At 45.8% G+C, this 22437-nt stretch overlaps 5 non-coding genes across 5 annotated transcripts; all 5 read right to left on the bottom strand.

Moving 5' to 3' along the window:
• Positions 1–2081: 2081 nt before the first annotated feature.
• LOC130348402 (U2 spliceosomal RNA) lies at positions 2082–2272 on the bottom strand. The gene has a single exon (XR_008886082.1). It is a non-coding gene; the product is annotated as a U2 spliceosomal RNA (small nuclear RNA).
• A 2090-nt stretch (positions 2273–4362) lies between these two features.
• On the bottom strand, positions 4363–4553 carry LOC130348401 (U2 spliceosomal RNA). Its single transcript, XR_008886081.1, has one exon. It is a non-coding gene; the product is annotated as a U2 spliceosomal RNA (small nuclear RNA).
• A 2074-nt stretch (positions 4554–6627) lies between these two features.
• On the bottom strand, positions 6628–6825 carry LOC130348395 (U2 spliceosomal RNA). The gene has a single exon (XR_008886076.1). It is a non-coding gene; the product is annotated as a U2 spliceosomal RNA (small nuclear RNA).
• Positions 6826–19324: 12499 nt separating this feature from the next.
• LOC130348400 (U2 spliceosomal RNA) lies at positions 19325–19515 on the bottom strand. The gene has a single exon (XR_008886080.1). It is a non-coding gene; the product is annotated as a U2 spliceosomal RNA (small nuclear RNA).
• A 2082-nt stretch (positions 19516–21597) lies between these two features.
• LOC130348399 (U2 spliceosomal RNA) lies at positions 21598–21788 on the bottom strand. Its single transcript, XR_008886079.1, has one exon. It is a non-coding gene; the product is annotated as a U2 spliceosomal RNA (small nuclear RNA).
• Between the last annotated feature and the right edge of the window lie 649 nt (positions 21789–22437).

The raw sequence follows: 22437 nt of genomic DNA, 5'->3' as shown, positions 1-22437 counted from the left end.
GAAAGGGGCGGGCCCAACAAGGTCCCCTTCATGGGCACTATCACTGCTTGCTGTCAGGGAGGCTGCCAGACAATTTTCCATGCACACTCTGGGCTGGGGGGCAGTCAACCACCAGTACACACAGCAGAACCTAAACCCATACCATTATTGCTAAGCAGCAAGACAGGGGCCCATTGCACTCCCACGGGGCCTTTTTAAATGCAATCCATAACCCGGATTTGCCAGGAACCCTTCTTACTCCTCCTACTTGCATGTGACACTGGGCTTAGGATCTGCATAGGAAACACACACACAAGCACACACCTACCTTTGTTGCCTGCAGATGCCTCCTTGGCTGTCCCCAAACGGTATCAAACCAACACCCACGGGAAGCTGTAAGCATAGAGGACATGCCTGCACCCCATTGGACTTACCTGTGTGGGTTAAATCCGGGTTATTTGACAACCTATGGCGGTGATGGTTCTGCTCAGGCAGAGCAGTGCTGATGCTCCTCATAAAGCTGTCGCTGCTGTGAAGGTTCTAGGTGACATCACAATCCCTATGGTTACATACACGACAAAGCTGGGTTGTTGTTGTTTACACTCTGCAAGGCCTGTGGAAGTGAGTGACATCATAGCACTGTAGTTCTGAGGGTTCTAGATGGATGCAACAATCTCCTGTTGCTTCTATGAAGGCCATAATAGACGACATCACCAAACAGCTCCATAGTCACATACACAGCAAAGGAGAGATGTTGTTTACACCTAGTGATGTCAGTGGTATTGAGTGACATCACAGCACAGTGCTAAGGCTCCTGGGCCTGGACACAGCAGCGGCTGCAATATCTCAACGGAGAATACGTTTATATATATGTGTGTGTGTGCGCGTATATATATATATATATATATATATATATATATATATATATATTTCTCCGCCGAAATCACTTTTAAACCCATTTCCACCTTTTTTTCCCTTCTCTTCCTCTTACTTTTTTTTCACGTTTTTTTACGTTTTTCTCCTTTTCGCCTCTTTTCTGGGCGTATTATTCTTCTTTTTCTTCTTTTTTTTCGTCTAATGCATACCCCATCAGTGCAGCAATGCTTATTCAATACCGCCAGCAGATGGAGACACTGGGGGATAATTTTCTAAGGATTTATACTGATTTTTCCTGTCTGAATTTGTCGCACAGAAAGTTGCAGGCCAAATATGTGTGACATTTCTGCGACTTTAGCTTCTAGAGCATTTTTACAACATTATACATAGGTGCTGAATACATAAAAAGCGACTGTTCAGCGACAGACAAGTCGCATCGGCTGAAAGTAGGCCAGAATGTCAGTCCATGTTGGAGCAGGTTTAGATACAGTCTAAAGCATAGATCTCAAAGTCTGTGCACAGAATTTAGCAAGGGCCTCGCACCTTCTGATGCATCAGGTAGGTGCACTATAGCATAGCCTAACCCTCTGTACTTTGGTCTATATTGATGCGGGACATAGACAGCCAGCTGATGACCAATCCATTAGTGCAATGGATGGCTGGAAGCATTTGTCTTTGCCTTTGCAATACCACAGAAGCAATGCATGGTCAATGTACAGCAATGACACACCTGTGTGAACAGCCAGGAGACCCCCCCATGTTATGTTACATAGTTACATAGTTAGTACGGTCGAAAAAAGACATATGTCCATCAAGTTCAACCAGGGAATTAAGGGGTAGGGGTGTGGCGCGATATTGGGGAAGGGATGAGATTTTATATTTCTTCATAAGCATTAATCTTATTTTGTCAATTAGGAACATTCAGCACCCACCCGCTATCAAGGCAGCTGCCTATCATGTCATGCCCTACCTGCACAGGTGTGCTGGCTACTCAAATGATCCAATTAAGGAGGCCATTTAGTCAGCAGCAGCAGAAGTCCTGTGCCTGGACGCTCCAACAGCGGCCAGACACAAGCAGAAGCAGCAGAAGCAGCAGCAGCACCACCTTTTGTTTTTTGGCTGCAGCAGCAGCAGCAGCAGCAGCAAGGCCCACAGGGCTGGCTAGCTGGCTAGCCAGCAAGCAGGTAGCAATGAAAGTAGGAATCTTTCTTTTTAACCCTGTAAGGGGGTGGTGCACTGTACCCGAAGATACTGCCATATCGGGTCAATGCATAGGGCGACGGAAGCAAGCTTCGAAATCGGCCCCCGTTCTCAAAAATCCATTTAATATATGGTCCCCAGATAGGGGACGTATCAGATATTAAACTGATAAGAACAGATACTACACTTGATCTTAGCCAAAAGGCCGAGAAGCGATAACCGTGAAAGGGGCGGGCCCAACAAGGTCCCCTTCATGGGCACTATCACTGCTTGCTGTCAGGGAGGCTGCCAGACAATTTTCCATGCACACTCTGGGCTGGGGGGCAGTCAACCACCAGTACACACAGCAGAACCTAAACCCATACCATTATTGCTAAGCAGCAAGACAGGGGCCCATTGCACTCCCACGGGGCCTTTTTAAATGCAATCCATAACCCGGATTTGCCAGGAACCCTTCTTACTCCTCCTACTTGCATGTGACACTGGGCTTAGGATCTGCATAGGAAACACACACACAAGCACACACCTACCTTTGTTGCCTGCAGATGCCTCCTTGGCTGTCCCCAAACGGTATCAAACCAACACCCACGGGAAGCTGTAAGCATAGAGGACATGCCTGCACCCCATTGGACTTACCTGTGTGGGTTAAATCCGGGTTATTTGACAACCTATGGCGGTGATGGTTCTGCTCAGGCAGAGCAGTGCTGATGCTCCTCATAAAGCTGTCGCTGCTGTGAAGGTTCTAGGTGACATCACAATCCCTATGGTTACATACACGACAAAGCTGGGTTGTTGTTGTTTACACTCTGCAAGGCCTGTGGAAGTGAGTGACATCATAGCACTGTAGTTCTGAGGGTTCTAGATGGATGCAACAATCTCCTGTTGCTTCTATGAAGGCCATAATAGACGACATCACCAAACAGCTCCATAGTCACATACACAGCAAAGGAGAGATGTTGTTTACACCTAGTGATGTCAGTGGTATTGAGTGACATCACAGCACAGTGCTAAGGCTCCTGGGCCTGGACACAGCAGCGGCTGCAATATCTCAACGGAGAATACGTTTATATATATGTGTGTGTGTGCGCGTATATATATATATATATATATATATATATATATATATATATATATTTCTCCGCCGAAATCACTTTTAAACCCATTTCCACCTTTTTTTCCCTTCTCTTCCTCTTACTTTTTTTTCACGTTTTTTTACGTTTTTCTCCTTTTCGCCTCTTTTCTGGGCGTATTATTCTTCTTTTTCTTCTTTTTTTTCGTCTAATGCATACCCCATCAGTGCAGCAATGCTTATTCAATACCGCCAGCAGATGGAGACACTGGGGGATAATTTTCTAAGGATTTATACTGATTTTTCCTGTCTGAATTTGTCGCACAGAAAGTTGCAGGCCAAATATGTGTGACATTTCTGCGACTTTAGCTTCTAGAGCATTTTTACAACATTATACATAGGTGCTGAATACATAAAAAGCGACTGTTCAGCGACAGACAAGTCGCATCGGCTGAAAGTAGGCCAGAATGTCAGTCCATGTTGGAGCAGGTTTAGATACAGTCTAAAGCATAGATCTCAAAGTCTGTGCACAGAATTTAGCAAGGGCCTCGCACCTTCTGATGCATCAGGTAGGTGCACTATAGCATAGCCTAACCCTCTGTACTTTGGTCTATATTGATGCGGGACATAGACAGCCAGCTGATGACCAATCCATTAGTGCAATGGATGGCTGGAAGCATTTGTCTTTGCCTTTGCAATACCACAGAAGCAATGCATGGTCAATGTACAGCAATGACACACCTGTGTGAACAGCCAGGAGACCCCCCCCATGTTATGTTACATAGTTACATAGTTAGTACGGTCGAAAAAAGACATATGTCCATCAAGTTCAACCAGGGAATTAAGGGGTAGGGGTGTGGCGCGATATTGGGGAAGGGATGAGATTTTATATTTCTTCATAAGCATTAATCTTATTTTGTCAATTAGGAACATTCAGCACCCACCCGCTATCAAGGCAGCTGCCTATCATGTCATGCCCTACCTGCACAGGTGTGCTGGCTACTCAAATGATCCAATTAAGGAGGCCATTTAGTCAGCAGCAGCAGAAGTCCTGTGCCTGGACGCTCCAACAGCGGCCAGACACAAGCAGAAGCAGCAGAAGCAGCAGCAGCACCACCTTTTGTTTTTTGGCTGCAGCAGCAGCAGCAGCAGCAGCAAGGCCCACAGGGCTGGCTAGCTGGCTAGCCAGCAAGCAGGTAGCAATGAAAGTAGGAATCTTTCTTTTTAACCCTGTAAGGGGGTGGTGCACTGTACCCGAAGATACTGCCATATCGGGTCAATGCATAGGGCGACGGAAGCAAGCTTCGAAATCGGCCCCCGTTCTCAAAAATCCATTTAATATATGGTCCCCAGATAGGGGACGTATCAGATATTAAACTGATAAGAACAGATACTACACTTGATCTTAGCCAAAAGGCCGAGAAGCGATAACCGTGAAAGGGGCGGGCCCAACAAGGTCCCCTTCATGGGCACTATCACTGCTTGCTGTCAGGGAGGCTGCCAGACAATTTTCCATGCACACTCTGGGCTGGGGGGCAGTCAACCACCAGTACACACAGCAGAACCTAAACCCATACCATTATTGCTAAGCAGCAAGACAGGGGCCCATTGCACTCCCACGGGGCCTTTTTAAATGCAATCCATAACCCGGATTTGCCAGGAACCCTTCTTACTCCTCCTACTTGCATGTGACACTGGGCTTAGGATCTGCATAGGAAACACACACACAAGCACACACCTACCTTTGTTGCCTGCAGATGCCTCCTTGGCTGTCCCCAAACGGTATCAAACCAACACCCACGGGAAGCTGTAAGCATAGAGGACATGCCTGCACCCCATTGGACTTACCTGTGTGGGTTAAATCCGGGTTATTTGACAACCTATGGCGGTGATGGTTCTGCTCAGGCAGAGCAGTGCTGATGCTCCTCATAAAGCTGTCGCTGCTGTGAAGGTTCTAGGTGACATCACAATCCCTATGGTTACATACACGACAAAGCTGGGTTGTTGTTGTTTACACTCTGCAAGGCCTGTGGAAGTGAGTGACATCATAGCACTGTAGTTCTGAGGGTTCTAGATGGATGCAACAATCTCCTGTTGCTTCTATGAAGGCCATAATAGACGACATCACCAAACAGCTCCATAGTCACATACACAGCAAAGGAGAGATGTTGTTTACACCTAGTGATGTCAGTGGTATTGAGTGACATCACAGCACAGTGCTAAGGCTCCTGGGCCTGGACACAGCAGCGGCTGCAATATCTCAACGGAGAATACGTTTATATATATGTGTGTGTGTGCGCGTATATATATATATATATATATATATATATATATATTTCTCCGCCGAAATCACTTTTAAACCCATTTCCACCTTTTTTTCCCTTCTCTTCCTCTTACTTTTTTTTCACGTTTTTTTACGTTTTTCTCCTTTTCGCCTCTTTTCTGGGCGTATTATTCTTCTTTTTCTTCTTTTTTTTCGTCTAATGCATACCCCATCAGTGCAGCAATGCTTATTCAATACCGCCAGCAGATGGAGACACTGGGGGATAATTTTCTAAGGATTTATACTGATTTTTCCTGTCTGAATTTGTCGCACAGAAAGTTGCAGGCCAAATATGTGTGACATTTCTGCGACTTTAGCTTCTAGAGCATTTTTACAACATTATACATAGGTGCTGAATACATAAAAAGCGACTGTTCAGCGACAGACAAGTCGCATCGGCTGAAAGTAGGCCAGAATGTCAGTCCATGTTGGAGCAGGTTTAGATACAGTCTAAAGCATAGATCTCAAAGTCTGTGCACAGAATTTAGCAAGGGCCTCGCACCTTCTGATGCATCAGGTAGGTGCACTATAGCATAGCCTAACCCTCTGTACTTTGGTCTATATTGATGCGGGACATAGACAGCCAGCTGATGACCAATCCATTAGTGCAATGGATGGCTGGAAGCATTTGTCTTTGCCTTTGCAATACCACAGAAACAATGCATGGTCAATGTACAGCAATGACACACCTGTGTGAACAGCCAGGAGACCCCCCCCATGTTATGTTACATAGTTACATAGTTAGTACGGTCGAAAAAAGACATATGTCCATCAAGTTCAACCAGGGAATTAAGGGGTAGGGGTGTGGCGCGATATTGGGGAAGGGATGAGATTTTATATTTCTTCATAAGCATTAATCTTATTTTGTCAATTAGGAACATTCAGCACCCACCCGCTATCAAGGCAGCTGCCTATCATGTCATGCCCTACCTGCACAGGTGTGCTGGCTACTCAAATGATCCAATTAAGGAGGCCATTTAGTCAGCAGCAGCAGAAGTCCTGTGCCTGGACGCTCCAACAGCGGCCAGACACAAGCAGAAGCAGCAGAAGCAGCAGCAGCACCACCTTTTGTTTTTTGGCTGCAGCAGCAGCAGCAGCAAGGCCCACAGGGCTGGCTAGCTGGCTAGCCAGCAAGCAGGTAGCAATGAAAGTAGGAATCTTTCTTTTTAACCCTGTAAGGGGGTGGTGCACTGTACCCGAAGATACTGCCATATCGGGTCAATGCATAGGGCGACGGAAGCAAGCTTCGAAATCGGCCCCCGTTCTCAAAAATCCATTTAATATATGGTCCCCAGATAGGGGACGTATCAGATATTAAACTGATAAGAACAGATTTTTTTTTTTTACATTTTTATTGAAAAAACTCAAAAACTTAAATACATCACAAGAAAATTTTTACAATACTTCAAATACTGTTTTCCATAAATGTAAATTCCACATAGCTAATGCTTTTTTCTGCCCAAATCTCTTTTTATCAATTAAATAGTACAAGTAAACTTCACTGTATATCATCTTCAAACATTCTTTTTCACAAATAAAATCTCTTTTGAAGACAAGGATATTACGAACTTTCCATAATACATTTTTTGTACAGTTGATAAAAATCCACAAAATTCTCTCTTTTTCTTTCGTAACTCCATCACTTTTGCCATATAAAACAACTTCATGATTTAAAACTTTTAGACCTGTTAGGAATTTCAATAAAGAACCAATTAGTCTAAAAACCTTTTGTGCAAAATAACAATTCCAGAAAAGGTGCAAAACAGTTTCATCTATATTGCAATTTTCCCGGGGACAGACACATACAGCATTTAGACCTCTTCTATATTGGAAAAATCTTACCGGAAGACACTCATGGATAATCATCCATGCTAAATCCTTGTGCTCATTAAAAAGATATGGCTCGTTTACCTTTTTCCATATTTGTACACACCTATTATAAGAAAAATTAGAGACCATACATATTTCTTCTTGCAAATTTAACTGTACTTCTATCTTGCGAGCATCCCTCAAGGTTAACAAGTCAAAGTCTTTAAGGTTATACATACGTATTATTTTTTCTAAGATGGCATAATGTTTAGGCGGAGTTAAAAGTACAGGAGAAGATAATGATAAAAACACCCATTTTCTTCTTCTAAAAATATGTCCCGCAGAGTACTTTAAAAAACAGGACCATACACTTTTCATAAAAAGTCCCCTAAAACACCAACTAAAAAACCTTAAGTATAAAAATTTTCTAATACAGGGAACCTGTTTTCCTCCATTTTTTTGTGACTTATACATAATATCTCTTTTTAATTTTTCTGCTTTAGAACTCCATAGAAACTCAAAGAGAATCCTCTGAAGTTGCCTAGACATAAGTTCATTAGGAGGATAAATCATATTTAAATAGAGCATAATGGGTATTAGCATAGCCTTAATCACCAAAATTTTACCTTCTAAAGATAATTTCCTAAGGGACCAAAAGTCTACTTTCTTCTTTACCTTTTCTTTTACCATTAGCCAACTTTCCTCACCATTGTTATTTTTATCAAAGATGACTCCAAGGATTTTTATTTTTTCTGACTGTAATTTTAGGTTTGGTATTTGCACGTTTTCCCATTTACCTATATAAAAACAGTCACATTTAGATAAATTAAGTTTAAAAGCAGAAGCTTTACAAAAGAAATCAGTAACATCAACAACTCTTTGTAAAGAGAAGGAACTTTCACAAAAAACATTAATATCATCCATATAGCCACACACTTTAAGGGTGGCATTATTACCTCCAGGAACTGGCACTCCTTTTATTATTTTATCATTCCTTATTAAGTTTAACAGAGGTTCTATTGCACATATAAACAGTATAGGAGACAGAGGGCAGCCTTGCTTTACCCCTGATGATAAATTAATAAAATCTGTAAGGAAACCATTTATTAAAATCCTGCTAAAAGAACCTTTATATAAGAGAGCAATTTGCTTAATAAGTATGTTAGGAAAACCCATGCGTTGTAAAACCATCCATAAAAAACAATGTGATACTCTATCGAACGCTTTATGAAAATCTAGAGATAGAATGGCTATATTTTGATTCCGCTCTTGCTGATACCATATGACGTCCCTAATAGCATTTAAAGGTTCAGCTACACTCCTTCCTGGGACACCACATACCTGATCCACATGGATGACCTTGTGCAAAAATGGCTTCATTCTGTTAACAAAAATTTTTGACATAATCTTATAATCAACATTAAGAAGCGTAATTGGTCTCCAATTTTCTAAGCTGTTCCTATCCCCCTTTTTGGGGATCAGAGACACTATACCACTCCTCCAAGATAAAGGTAGAACATCAGAATTAAAAGCCTCCTTAAAAATATTAAGCAAATCATCTTTAAAAATTTCCCAAAAGGTTTTATAAAACTCTACAGGAAGTCCATCAGAACCTGGTGTTTTACCTGTGGATAAACTTTTAGCAGCAATTTCTAATTCTTGGCATCTTACTTCTGTGCAAAGTGCATCTTGGTCCTCCTTACTTAAACCACAATCTAAAGTGCTTAGGAGAAAATTAGCAGCAGATATATCAATGGGTTTCTCATTAAACAGATCTTGATAAAAGGATTTAGCTTTGGATAACATTCCTACATTAGTAGTTTCATCCTCAATGTTAATCATTAACTTTTTTGTTTCCATTACCTTTTTAAAAAAGAATCTTGTACACTTTTCATCCTTCTCTTTACATTCAACTTTGGAGTTAAAAATTATTTCTTTCCCTTTGTTAGTTATAGCCTTCTGAATATCACTTTTAACACTTAAAATCAGATCGTCTACATATACACCCAGCTCTTTGAGTTGATAATAGGTTTGTAGTTTTGTGTTAAGATCTCTATACCATTTCAATTTCTCTTTTGTTTTTTTAACACCCATCTTAATAAAATACTCTTTAAATTTTACCTTGCAGAATTCCCACCATGCTAAAAGAGAATTAAAATTAGTCCTTGAGTTCTGCAATTTTTTAAAAAGATAGATAAAATTACATTTAATTTCTTCATCTTCAAGCAAAGAGACATTCAGACGCCAGACTCCTTTGGCTCTGCAAACCCCATCAAACTTACATGTAGCAGATAAAATCTTATGATCTGAAAAAAAGGTAGAAGTCAATTGCATGTTCCCATAAAATGCAAATCCAGAAGCAAAAATATAATCAATCCTTGACATAAAAAGGCTATTCCCCCAGGTATACCCAGGGTCATTAGGGAAAGAGGTTCTCCACAAATCTTTTAAATTAAAATCAACTATAAAATCCTTTAGTTGTTTTTCAGTCTTATCTTTCCTTTGTTCAGATCCTCCAGCCCGCTCCTCTCCTGCCATTATACAATTAAAATCACCAGCGATGATAAGCGGGGATGAACCCGGTAAATAAAACTGAATTTTCTCTAATAAATCAGATCTTTCATCCTTATCTGGAGAGGCATATACATTTAAAAGTCTCATATTCATGTCATTATAAATAATATGAACGAGCAGGGCTCTACCGGGTACAATGTCTGTGAAGGAGGTAACTTTATACTCACTGCTCTTGAACAGTATGCCAACACCAGTCACTTTCCTCTCATTATCCCCTGACCACACAGACGGGCCAAGAGTCCATTCAGATCTCAAAGATGAATAATTGATATCATAATCAAAGGCACATTCCTGTAAAAATAAAATGTCTGTAGGCAAAGAAGACAAGAAAGAAAATAAAGCAGCCCTCCTCTCTGGGCTCTTCAAACTCCTCACATTGAAGGAGGAGATATTAACACTTGGTAGCTCCTGGGTCATTCATTATCCTCAGACAAAGAACCCCAATCTGTAGGTGGTGACACAAATTCCTCAATATTAACAGGGTCGGATGCTGTTATAACCTTTTGGCAGACAATCTCCACGTTCCCCTCGTCCGCACTAACTCGACCACTCCTTTTGATGTTAAGGCCCTTTTCCTCTTTCCGGTCTCTGCTTTTCCTCTTTCGCCGTTCTTCTACATCCATCTCCTCTGTATCCCTTCTGGGCGGTCCAGGACCCTCAACTTCCATGAGAGGAGAACCCCTCACTTCTGTCTCAGGTCCCACGACCTTCCCCGGGGACACAATGCTTTTGGAGACATGAGCCACAGCAGGTATCACAGGAATTCCGGTAGCAGAAGACTCAGGCATCACTTTCAGGGTGTGGGTCTTAGGCACAGGCACAGCATCCATGGAGCTCTTCCTCATCGAGGGACCAGCCGACGTAGCCACAATATTGGCCCAGGAGCGTTGAGGACAATCCTTAAAAGCGTGTCCTTTCTGCTTACACACATTACACAGAATCTCATTTTGACAGTCCAAAGTGGTGTGGCCTTTTTGGCCACATCTTTTGCAAATAACCACTTCCTCTTTGCAAGATTCTTGTGTATGACCATATTCATGGCATTTCCTGCAATAATACGGCATCCCAGGGTAGAATAAATAGCCACGTTTACGCCCAATTAAAAAATTTGCAGGTGGGCGACACAGACCTCCAATTCCTCTCACATCTTCTCTGAACTTAACAGCAAACTTATGCTTTCCAGTCCAAAAGTCCATTGCATTCATTATTTTATGAGAGTATTTGACTTCCGCACAATATTGGTTTAAAAATAAGACAATGTCTCTTATATCCACGTATGGATCGTGCATAGTAACCACCAGTGGAACATCACCATTAGAATATAGAGCAATGAAAACAAGTCCTTTCATATCCTCCTCATTGGCAAGCTCCCGAACTTTCTCAAACATATGGTCACATGCAGATGCGGAAGTCAAGGTAAGAATGAAAAGTCCTTTACCTGGGTCTTTTAGGCAAAACACATCTTCTCTCTGAATGTGCAATAAATCCAGCATAATTCTCTTGACAAAAAATTCCAAAGTCATCTTCTCCTTTTTCTCCTCATCCACTTCAATACGGAAGGTGTTCTTAATCCGAGTTTCAGTATGCGCAGCAAACCTAAGGGTCGCCATGGGGGATCGCCTTCCCGTTCTTTGTAAGTCCTCCTCCTATAGCAGCATGAGGCTTAAGACGGCTAAAAAACCGCCGATGCCTCAAGGCCGAAGGTTCGACGAACTCAGAGCCCCTTGACAAGATACAAGATCTTAGCCAAAAGGCCGAGAAGCGATAACCGTGAAAGGGGCGGGCCCAACAAGGTCCCCTTCATGGGCACTATCACTGCTTGCTGTCAGGGAGGCTGCCAGACAATTTTCCATGCACACTCTGGGCTGGGGGGCAGTCAACCACCAGTACACACAGCAGAACCTAAACCCATACCATTATTGCTAAGCAGCAAGACAGGGGCCCATTGCACTCCCACGGGGCCTTTTTAAATGCAATCCATAACCCGGATTTGCCAGGAACCCTTCTTACTCCTCCTACTTGCATGTGACACTGGGCTTAGGATCTGCATAGGAAACACACACACAAGCACACACCTACCTTTGTTGCCTGCAGATGCCTCCTTGGCTGTCCCCAAACGGTATCAAACCAACACCCACGGGAAGCTGTAAGCATAGAGGACATGCCTGCACCCCATTGGACTTACCTGTGTGGGTTAAATCCGGGTTATTTGACAACCTATGGCGGTGATGGTTCTGCTCAGGCAGAGCAGTGCTGATGCTCCTCATAAAGCTGTCGCTGCTGTGAAGGTTCTAGGTGACATCACAATCCCTATGGTTACATACACGACAAAGCTGGGTTGTTGTTGTTTACACTCTGCAAGGCCTGTGGAAGTGAGTGACATCATAGCACTGTAGTTCTGAGGGTTCTAGATGGATGCAACAATCTCCTGTTGCTTCTATGAAGGCCATAATAGACGACATCACCAAACAGCTCCATAGTCACATACACAGCAAAGGAGAGATGTTGTTTACACCTAGTGATGTCAGTGGTATTGAGTGACATCACAGCACAGTGCTAAGGCTCCTGGGCCTGGACACAGCAGCGGCTGCAATATCTCAACGGAGAATACGTTTATATATATGTGTGTGTGTGCGCGTATATATATATATATATATATATATATATATATATATATATATATATTTCTCCGCCGAAATCACTTTTAAACCCATTTCCACCTTTTTTTCCCTTCTCTTCCTCTTACTTTTTTTTCACGTTTTTTTACGTTTTTCTCCTTTTCGCCTCTTTTCTGGGCGTATTATTCTTCTTTTTCTTCTTTTTTTTCGTCTAATGCATACCCCATCAGTGCAGCAATGCTTATTGTTACGCCGAGCGCTCCGGGTCCCCGCTCCTCCCCGGAGCGCTCGCTACACTTCCCTCACTGCAGCGCCCCGGTCGGTTCCACGGACCCGGGGCGCTGCGTTACCACCTCCGGCCGGGATGCGATTCGCGATGCGGGTAGCGCCCGCTCGCGATGCGCACCCCGGCTCCCGTACCTTACTCGCTCCCCGTCAGTTCTGTCCCGGCGCGCGCGGCCCCGCTCCCTAGGGCGCGCGCGCGCCGGGTCTTTGCGATTTAAAGGGCCACTGCACCGCTGATTGGTGCAGTGGTTCCAATTAGTGTTTACACCTGTGCACTTCCCTATATCACCTCACTTCCCCTTCACTCCCTCGCCGGATCTTGTTGCCCTAGTGCCAGTGAAAGCGTTCCTTGTGTGTTCCTTGCCTGTGATTCCAGACCTTCTGCCGTTGCCCCTGACTACGATCCTTGCTGCCTGCCCCGACCTTCTGCTACGTCCGACTTTGCTTCTGTCTACTCCCTTGTACCGCGCCTATCTTCAGCAGCCAGAGAGGTTGAGCCGTTGCTAGGGGATACGACCTGGTCACTACCGCCGCAGCAAGACCATCCCGCTTTGCGGCGGGCTCTGGTGAAAACCAGTAGTGACTTAGAACCGATCCTCTAGCACGGTCCACGCCAATCCCTCTCTGGCACAGAGGATCCACTACCTGCCAGCCGGCATCGTGACAGTAGATCCGGCCATGGATCCCGCTGAAGTTCCTCTGCCAGTTGTCGCTGACCTCACCACGGTGGTCGCCCAGCAGTCACAACAGATTGCGCAACAAGGCCAACAGCTGTCTCAACTGACTGTTATGCTACAACAGTTACTACCACAGCTCCAGCAATCATCTCCTCCGCCAGCTCCTGTACCTCCTCCGCAGCGAGTGGCCGCTTCTGGAATACGACTATCCTTGCCGGATAAATTTGATGGGGACTCTAAGTTTTGCCGTGGCTTTCTTTCCCAATGTTCATTACACTTGGAGATGATGTCGGACCAGTTCCCCACTGAAAGGTCTAAGGTGGCTTTCGTAGTCAGCCTGCTGTCTGGAAAAGCCCTGGCTTGGGCCACACCGCTCTGGGACCGCAATGACCCCGTCACTGCCTCTATACACTCCTTCTTCTCGGAAATTCGAAGTGTCTTTGAGGAACCTGCCCGAGCCTCTTCTGCTGAGACTGCCCTGTTGAACCTGGTCCAGGGTAATTCTTCCGTTGGCGAGTATGCCGTACAGTTCCGTACCCTTGCTTCAGAATTATCCTGGAATAATGAGGCACTCTGCGCGACCTTTAAAAAAGGCCTATCCAGCAACATTAAAGATGTTCTGGCCGCACGAGAAATCCCTGCTAACCTACATGAACTCATCCATCTTGCCACTCGCATTGACATGCGTTTTTCCGAACGGCGTCAGGAGCTCCGCCAGGATATGGACTCTGTTCGCACGAGGCGTTTCTTCTCCCCGGCTCCTCTCTCCTCTGGTCCCCTGCAATCTGTTCCTGTGCCTCCCGCCGTGGAGGCTATGCAGGTCGACCGGTCTCGCCTGACACCCCAAGAGAGGACACGACGCCGCATGGAGAATCTCTGCCTGTACTGTGCTAGTACCGAACACTTCCTGAAGGATTGTCCTATCCGTCCTCCCCGCCTGGAAAGACGTCCGCTGACTCCGCACAAAGGTGAGACAGTCCTTGATGTCTACTCTGCTTCTCCACGTCTTACAGTGCCTGTGCGGATGTCTGCCTCTGCCTTCTCCTTCTCTGCTGTGGCCTTCTTGGACTCTGGATCTGCAGGAAATTTCATCTTAGCCTCTCTCGTCAACAGGTTCAACATCCCGGTGACCAGTCTCGCCAGACCCCTCTACATCAATTGTGTAAACAATGAAAGATTGGACTGTACTATACGTTTCCGCACGGAGCCCCTTCTAATGTGCATCGGATCTCATCACGAGAGGATTGAACTGTTGGTCCTCCCCAATTGCACTTCTGAAATCCTTCTTGGACTTCCCTGGCTTCAACTCCATTCCCCAATCCTGGATTGGTCCACTGGGGAGATCAAGAGTTGGGGGCCCTCTTGTTCCAAGGACTGCTTAAAACCGGTTCCCAGTAAACCTTGCCGTGTCCCTGTGCTTCCTCATGTAACCGGTCTCCCTAAGGCCTATATGGACTTTGCGGACGTTTTTTGCAAAAAACAAGCTGAGACTCTACCTCCTCACAGGCCTTATGATTGTCCCATTGACCTCCTCCCGGGCACTACTCCACCCCGGGGCAGAATCTATCCTCTGTCCGTCCCAGAGACTCTTGCCATGTCTGAATACGTCCAAGAAAATTTAAAAAAGGGCTTTATCCGTAAATCCTCCTCTCCTGCCGGAGCCGGATTTTTCTTTGTGTCCAAAAAAGATGGCTCTCTACGTCCTTGCATTGACTACCGCGGTCTTAATAAAATCACGGTTAAGAACCGCTACCCCCTACCCCTCATCTCTGAACTCTTTGATCGTCTCCAAGGTGCCCATATTTTTACCAAACTGGACTTAAGAGGTGCTTATAATCTCATCCGCATCAGAGAGGGGGATGAATGGAAAACGGCATTTAACACCAGAGATGGACACTTTGAGTATCTGGTCATGCCCTTTGGTCTATGCAACGCCCCTGCCGTCTTCCAAGACTTTGTTAATGAAATTTTTCGTGATCTACTATACTCCTGTGTTGTTGTATATCTGGACGATATCCTGATTTTTTCTGCCAATCTTGAAGAACACCGCCAGCATGTCCGTATGGTTCTTCAGAGACTTCGTGATAATCAACTCTATGCCAAAATAGAGAAATGTCTGTTTGAATGCCAATCTCTTCCTTTTCTAGGATACTTGGTCTCTGGCCAGGGACTACAAATGGACCCAGATAAACTCTCTGCCGTCTTAGATTGGCCACGCCCCTCCGGACTCCGTGCCATCCAACGTTTTTTGGGGTTCGCCAATTATTACAGGCAATTTATTCCACATTTTTCTACCATTGTGGCTCCTATTGTGGCTTTAACAAAAAAAAATGCCGATCCCAAGTCTTGGCCTCCTCAAGCGGAAGACGCCTTTAAACGACTCAAGTCTGCCTTTTCTTCGGCTCCCGTGCTCTCCAGACCTGACCCATCTAAACCCTTCCTATTGGAGGTTGATGCCTCCTCAGTGGGAGCTGGAGCTGTCCTTCTACAAAAAAACTCTTCCGGGCATGCTGTTACTTGTGGTTTTTTTTCCAGGACCTTCTCTCCGGCGGAGAGGAACTACTCCATCGGGGATCGAGAGCTTCTAGCCATTAAATTAGCACTTGAGGAATGGAGGCATCTGCTGGAGGGATCAAGATTTCCAGTTATTATTTACACCGATCACAAGAACCTCTCCTACCTCCAGTCTGCCCAACGGCTGAATCCTCGTCAGGCCAGGTGGTCTCTGTTCTTTGCCCGATTTAATTTTGAAATTCACTTTCGGCCTGCTGATAAAAACATTAGGGCCGATGCTCTCTCTCGTTCCTCAGATGCCTCTGAAATTGAACTCTCTCCTCAACACATCATTCCTCCTGACTGCCTGATTTCCACTTCTCCAGCCTCCATCAGGCAAACTCCTCCAGGAAAGACCTTTGTTTCTCCACGCCAACGCCTTGGGATCCTTAAATGGGGTCACTCCTCCCATCTCGCAGGTCATGCGGGCATCAAGAAATCTGTGCAACTCATCTCTCGCTTTTATTGGTGGCCGACTCTAGAGACTGATGTGGTGGACTTTGTGCGAGCCTGCACTATCTGTGCCCGGGATAAGACTCCTCGCCAGAAGCCCGCTGGTTTTCTTCATCCTCTACCTGTCCCCGAACAACCTTGGTCTCTGATTGGTATGGATTTTATTACTGACTTACCCCCATCCCATGGCAACACTGTTATTTGGGTGGTCGTTGATCGATTCTCCAAAATGGCACATTTCATCCCTCTTCCTGGTCTTCCTTCAGCGCCTCAGTTGGCTAAACAATTTTTTGTACACATTTTTCGTCTTCACGGGTTGCCTACACAGATCGTCTCGGATAGAGGCGTCCAATTTGTGTCTAAATTCTGGAGGGCTCTCTGTAAACAACTCAAGATTAAATTAAATTTTTCTTCTGCATACCATCCTCAATCCAATGGACAAGTAGAGAGAATTAACCAGATCTTGGGTGACTATTTACGACATTTTGTTTCCTCCCGCCAGGATGACTGGGCAGATCTTCTACCTTGGGCCGAATTCTCGTATAATTTCAGAATCTCTGAATCTTCCTCCAAATCTCCGTTTTTCGTGGTGTACGGCCGTCACCCTCTTCCCCCCCTCCCTACCCCCTTGCCCTCTGGTCTGCCCGCTGTGGATGAAATTTCTCGTGATCTTTCCACCATATGGAAAGAGACCCAAAATTCTCTCTTACAGGCTTCTTCTCGCATGAAGAGATTCGCAGATAAGAAAAGAAGAGCTCCTCCCATTTTTTCCCCTGGAGACAAGGTATGGCTCTCCGCTAAATATGTCCGTTTCCGTGTCCCGAGCTATAAGTTGGGACCACGCTATCTTGGTCCTTTTAAAGTTTTGTGTCAAATTAATCCTGTCTCTTACAAACTTCTTCTTCCTCCTTCTCTTCGTATCCCTAATGCCTTTCACGTCTCTCTTCTTAAACCTCTCATCCTCAACCGTTTTTCTCCTAAATCTGTTCCTCCCACTCCTGTTTCCGGCTCCTCGGACATCTTCTCTGTTAAAGAGATTTTGGCCTCTAAAAAGGTCAGGGGAAGAACTTTTTTTTTAGTGGATTGGGAGGGTTGTGGTCCAGAAGAGAGGTCCTGGGAACCTGAGGACAATATCCTGGACAAAAGTCTGATCCTCAGGTTCTCAGGCCCCAAGAAGAGGGGGAGACCCAAGGGGGGGGGTACTGTTACGCCGAGCGCTCCGGGTCCCCGCTCCTCCCCGGAGCGCTCGCTACACTTCCCTCACTGCAGCGCCCCGGTCGGTTCCACGGACCCGGGGCGCTGCGTTACCACCTCCGGCCGGGATGCGATTCGCGATGCGGGTAGCGCCCGCTCGCGATGCGCACCCCGGCTCCCGTACCTTACTCGCTCCCCGTCAGTTCTGTCCCGGCGCGCGCGGCCCCGCTCCCTAGGGCGCGCGCGCGCCGGGTCTTTGCGATTTAAAGGGCCACTGCACCGCTGATTGGTGCAGTGGTTCCAATTAGTGTTTACACCTGTGCACTTCCCTATATCACCTCACTTCCCCTTCACTCCCTCGCCGGATCTTGTTGCCCTAGTGCCAGTGAAAGCGTTCCTTGTGTGTTCCTTGCCTGTGATTCCAGACCTTCTGCCGTTGCCCCTGACTACGATCCTTGCTGCCTGCCCCGACCTTCTGCTACGTCCGACTTTGCTTCTGTCTACTCCCTTGTACCGCGCCTATCTTCAGCAGCCAGAGAGGTTGAGCCGTTGCTAGGGGATACGACCTGGTCACTACCGCCGCAGCAAGACCATCCCGCTTTGCGGCGGGCTCTGGTGAAAACCAGTAGTGACTTAGAACCGATCCTCTAGCACGGTCCACGCCAATCCCTCTCTGGCACAGAGGATCCACTACCTGCCAGCCGGCATCGTGACACTTATTCAATACCGCCAGCAGATGGAGACACTGGGGGATAATTTTCTAAGGATTTATACTGATTTTTCCTGTCTGAATTTGTCGCACAGAAAGTTGCAGGCCAAATATGTGTGACATTTCTGCGACTTTAGCTTCTAGAGCATTTTTACAACATTATACATAGGTGCTGAATACATAAAAAGCGACTGTTCAGCGACAGACAAGTCGCATCGGCTGAAAGTAGGCCAGAATGTCAGTCCATGTTGGAGCAGGTTTAGATACAGTCTAAAGCATAGATCTCAAAGTCTGTGCACAGAATTTAGCAAGGGCCTCGCACCTTCTGATGCATCAGGTAGGTGCACTATAGCATAGCCTAACCCTCTGTACTTTGGTCTATATTGATGCGGGACATAGACAGCCAGCTGATGACCAATCCATTAGTGCAATGGATGGCTGGAAGCATTTGTCTTTGCCTTTGCAATACCACAGAAGCAATGCATGGTCAATGTACAGCAATGACACACCTGTGTGAACAGCCAGGAGACCCCCCCATGTTATGTTACATAGTTACATAGTTAGTACGGTCGAAAAAAGACATATGTCCATCAAGTTCAACCAGGGAATTAAGGGGTAGGGGTGTGGCGCGATATTGGGGAAGGGATGAGATTTTATATTTCTTCATAAGCATTAATCTTATTTTGTCAATTAGGAACATTCAGCACCCACCCGCTATCAAGGCAGCTGCCTATCATGTCATGCCCTACCTGCACAGGTGTGCTGGCTACTCAAATGATCCAATTAAGGAGGCCATTTAGTCAGCAGCAGCAGAAGTCCTGTGCCTGGACGCTCCAACAGCGGCCAGACACAAGCAGAAGCAGCAGAAGCAGCAGCAGCACCACCTTTTGTTTTTTGGCTGCAGCAGCAGCAGCAGCAGCAGCAAGGCCCACAGGGCTGGCTAGCTGGCTAGCCAGCAAGCAGGTAGCAATGAAAGTAGGAATCTTTCTTTTTAACCCTGTAAGGGGGTGGTGCACTGTACCCGAAGATACTGCCATATCGGGTCAATGCATAGGGCGACGGAAGCAAGCTTCGAAATCGGCCCCCGTTCTCAAAAATCCATTTAATATATGGTCCCCAGATAGGGGACGTATCAGATATTAAACTGATAAGAACAGATACTACACTTGATCTTAGCCAAAAGGCCGAGAAGCGATAACCGTGAAAGGGGCGGGCCCAACAAGGTCCCCTTCATGGGCACTATCACTGCTTGCTGTCAGGGAGGCTGCCAGACAATTTTCCATGCACACTCTGGGCTGGGGGGCAGTCAACCACCAGTACACACAGCAGAACCTAAACCCATACCATTATTGCTAAGCAGCAAGACAGGGGCCCATTGCACTCCCACGGGGCCTTTTTAAATGCAATCCATAACCCGGATTTGCCAGGAACCCTTCTTACTCCTCCTACTTGCATGTGACACTGGGCTTAGGATCTGCATAGGAAACACACACACAAGCACACACCTACCTTTGTTGCCTGCAGATGCCTCCTTGGCTGTCCCCAAACGGTATCAAACCAACACCCACGGGAAGCTGTAAGCATAGAGGACATGCCTGCACCCCATTGGACTTACCTGTGTGGGTTAAATCCGGGTTATTTGACAACCTATGGCGGTGATGGTTCTGCTCAGGCAGAGCAGTGCTGATGCTCCTCATAAAGCTGTCGCTGCTGTGAAGGTTCTAGGTGACATCACAATCCCTATGGTTACATACACGACAAAGCTGGGTTGTTGTTGTTTACACTCTGCAAGGCCTGTGGAAGTGAGTGACATCATAGCACTGTAGTTCTGAGGGTTCTAGATGGATGCAACAATCTCCTGTTGCTTCTATGAAGGCCATAATAGACGACATCACCAAACAGCTCCATAGTCACATACACAGCAAAGGAGAGATGTTGTTTACACCTAGTGATGTCAGTGGTATTGAGTGACATCACAGCACAGTGCTAAGGCTCCTGGGCCTGGACACAGCAGCGGCTGCAATATCTCAACGGAGAATACGTTTATATATATGTGTGTGTGTGCGCGTATATATATATATATATATATATATATATATATATATTTCTCCGCCGAAATCACTTTTAAACCCATTTCCACCTTTTTTTCCCTTCTCTTCCTCTTACTTTTTTTTCACGTTTTTTTACGTTTTTCTCCTTTTCGCCTCTTTTCTGGGCGTATTATTCTTCTTTTTCTTCTTTTTTTTCGTCTAATGCATACCCCATCAGTGCAGCAATGCTTATTCAATACCGCCAGCAGATGGAGACACTGGGGGATAATTTTCTAAGGATTTATACTGATTTTTCCTGTCTGAATTTGTCGCACAGAAAGTTGCAGGCCAAATATGTGTGACATTTCTGCGACTTTAGCTTCTAGAGCATTTTTACAACATTATACATAGGTGCTGAATACATAAAAAGCGACTGTTCAGCGACAGACAAGTCGCATCGGCTGAAAGTAGGCCAGAATGTCAGTCCATGTTGGAGCAGGTTTAGATACAGTCTAAAGCATAGATCTCAAAGTCTGTGCACAGAATTTAGCAAGGGCCTCGCACCTTCTGATGCATCAGGTAGGTGCACTATAGCATAGCCTAACCCTCTGTACTTTGGTCTATATTGATGCGGGACATAGACAGCCAGCTGATGACCAATCCATTAGTGCAATGGATGGCTGGAAGCATTTGTCTTTGCCTTTGCAATACCACAGAAGCAATGCATGGTCAATGTACAGCAATGACACACCTGTGTGAACAGCCAGGAGACCCCCCCCATGTTATGTTACATAGTTACATAGTTAGTACGGTCGAAAAAAGACATATGTCCATCAAGTTCAACCAGGGAATTAAGGGGTAGGGGTGTGGCGCGATATTGGGGAAGGGATGAGATTTTATATTTCTTCATAAGCATTAATCTTATTTTGTCAATTAGGAACATTCAGCACCCACCCGCTATCAAGGCAGCTGCCTATCATGTCATGCCCTACCTGCACAGGTGTGCTGGCTACTCAAATGATCCAATTAAGGAGGCCATTTAGTCAGCAGCAGCAGAAGTCCTGTGCCTGGACGCTCCAACAGCGGCCAGACACAAGCAGAAGCAGCAGAAGCAGCAGCAGCACCACCTTTTGTTTTTTGGCTGCAGCAGCAGCAGCAGCAGCAGCAAGGCCCACAGGGCTGGCTAGCTGGCTAGCCAGCAAGCAGGTAGCAATGAAAGTAGGAATCTTTCTTTTTAACCCTGTAAGGGGGTGGTGCACTGTACCCGAAGATACTGCCATATCGGGTCAATGCATAGGGCGACGGAAGCAAGCTTCGAAATCGGCCCCCGTTCTCAAAAATCCATTTAATATATGGTCCCCAGATAGGGGACGTATCAGATATTAAACTGATAAGAACAGATACTACACTTGATCTTAGCCAAAAGGCCGAGAAGCGATAACCGTGAAAGGGGCGGGCCCAACAAGGTCCCCTTCATGGGCACTATCACTGCTTGCTGTCAGGGAGGCTGCCAGACAATTTTCCATGCACACTCTGGGCTGGGGGGCAGTCAACCACCAGTACACACAGCAGAACCTAAACCCATACCATTATTGCTAAGCAGCAAGACAGGGGCCCATTGCACTCCCACGGGGCCTTTTTAAATGCAATCCATAACCCGGATTTGCCAGGAACCCTTCTTACTCCTCCTACTTGCATGTGACACTGGGCTTAGGATCTGCATAGGAAACACACACACAAGCACACACCTACCTTTGTTGCCTGCAGATGCCTCCTTGGCTGTCCCCAAACGGTATCAAACCAACACCCACGGGAAGCTGTAAGCATAGAGGACATGCCTGCACCCCATTGGACTTACCTGTGTGGGTTAAATCCGGGTTATTTGACAACCTATGGCGGTGATGGTTCTGCTCAGGCAGAGCAGTGCTGATGCTCCTCATAAAGCTGTCGCTGCTGTGAAGGTTCTAGGTGACATCACAATCCCTATGGTTACATACACGACAAAGCTGGGTTGTTGTTGTTTACACTCTGCAAGGCCTGTGGAAGTGAGTGACATCATAGCACTGTAGTTCTGAGGGTTCTAGATGG

This window comes from Hyla sarda, unplaced genomic scaffold (genome assembly GCF_029499605.1).
Source record: "Hyla sarda isolate aHylSar1 unplaced genomic scaffold, aHylSar1.hap1 scaffold_882, whole genome shotgun sequence".
Lineage (NCBI taxonomy): Eukaryota > Metazoa > Chordata > Amphibia > Anura > Hylidae > Hyla > Hyla sarda.
The sequence above is the reverse complement of the archived record's forward strand: the minus strand, read 5'-3'. Positions and strand labels throughout refer to the sequence as shown.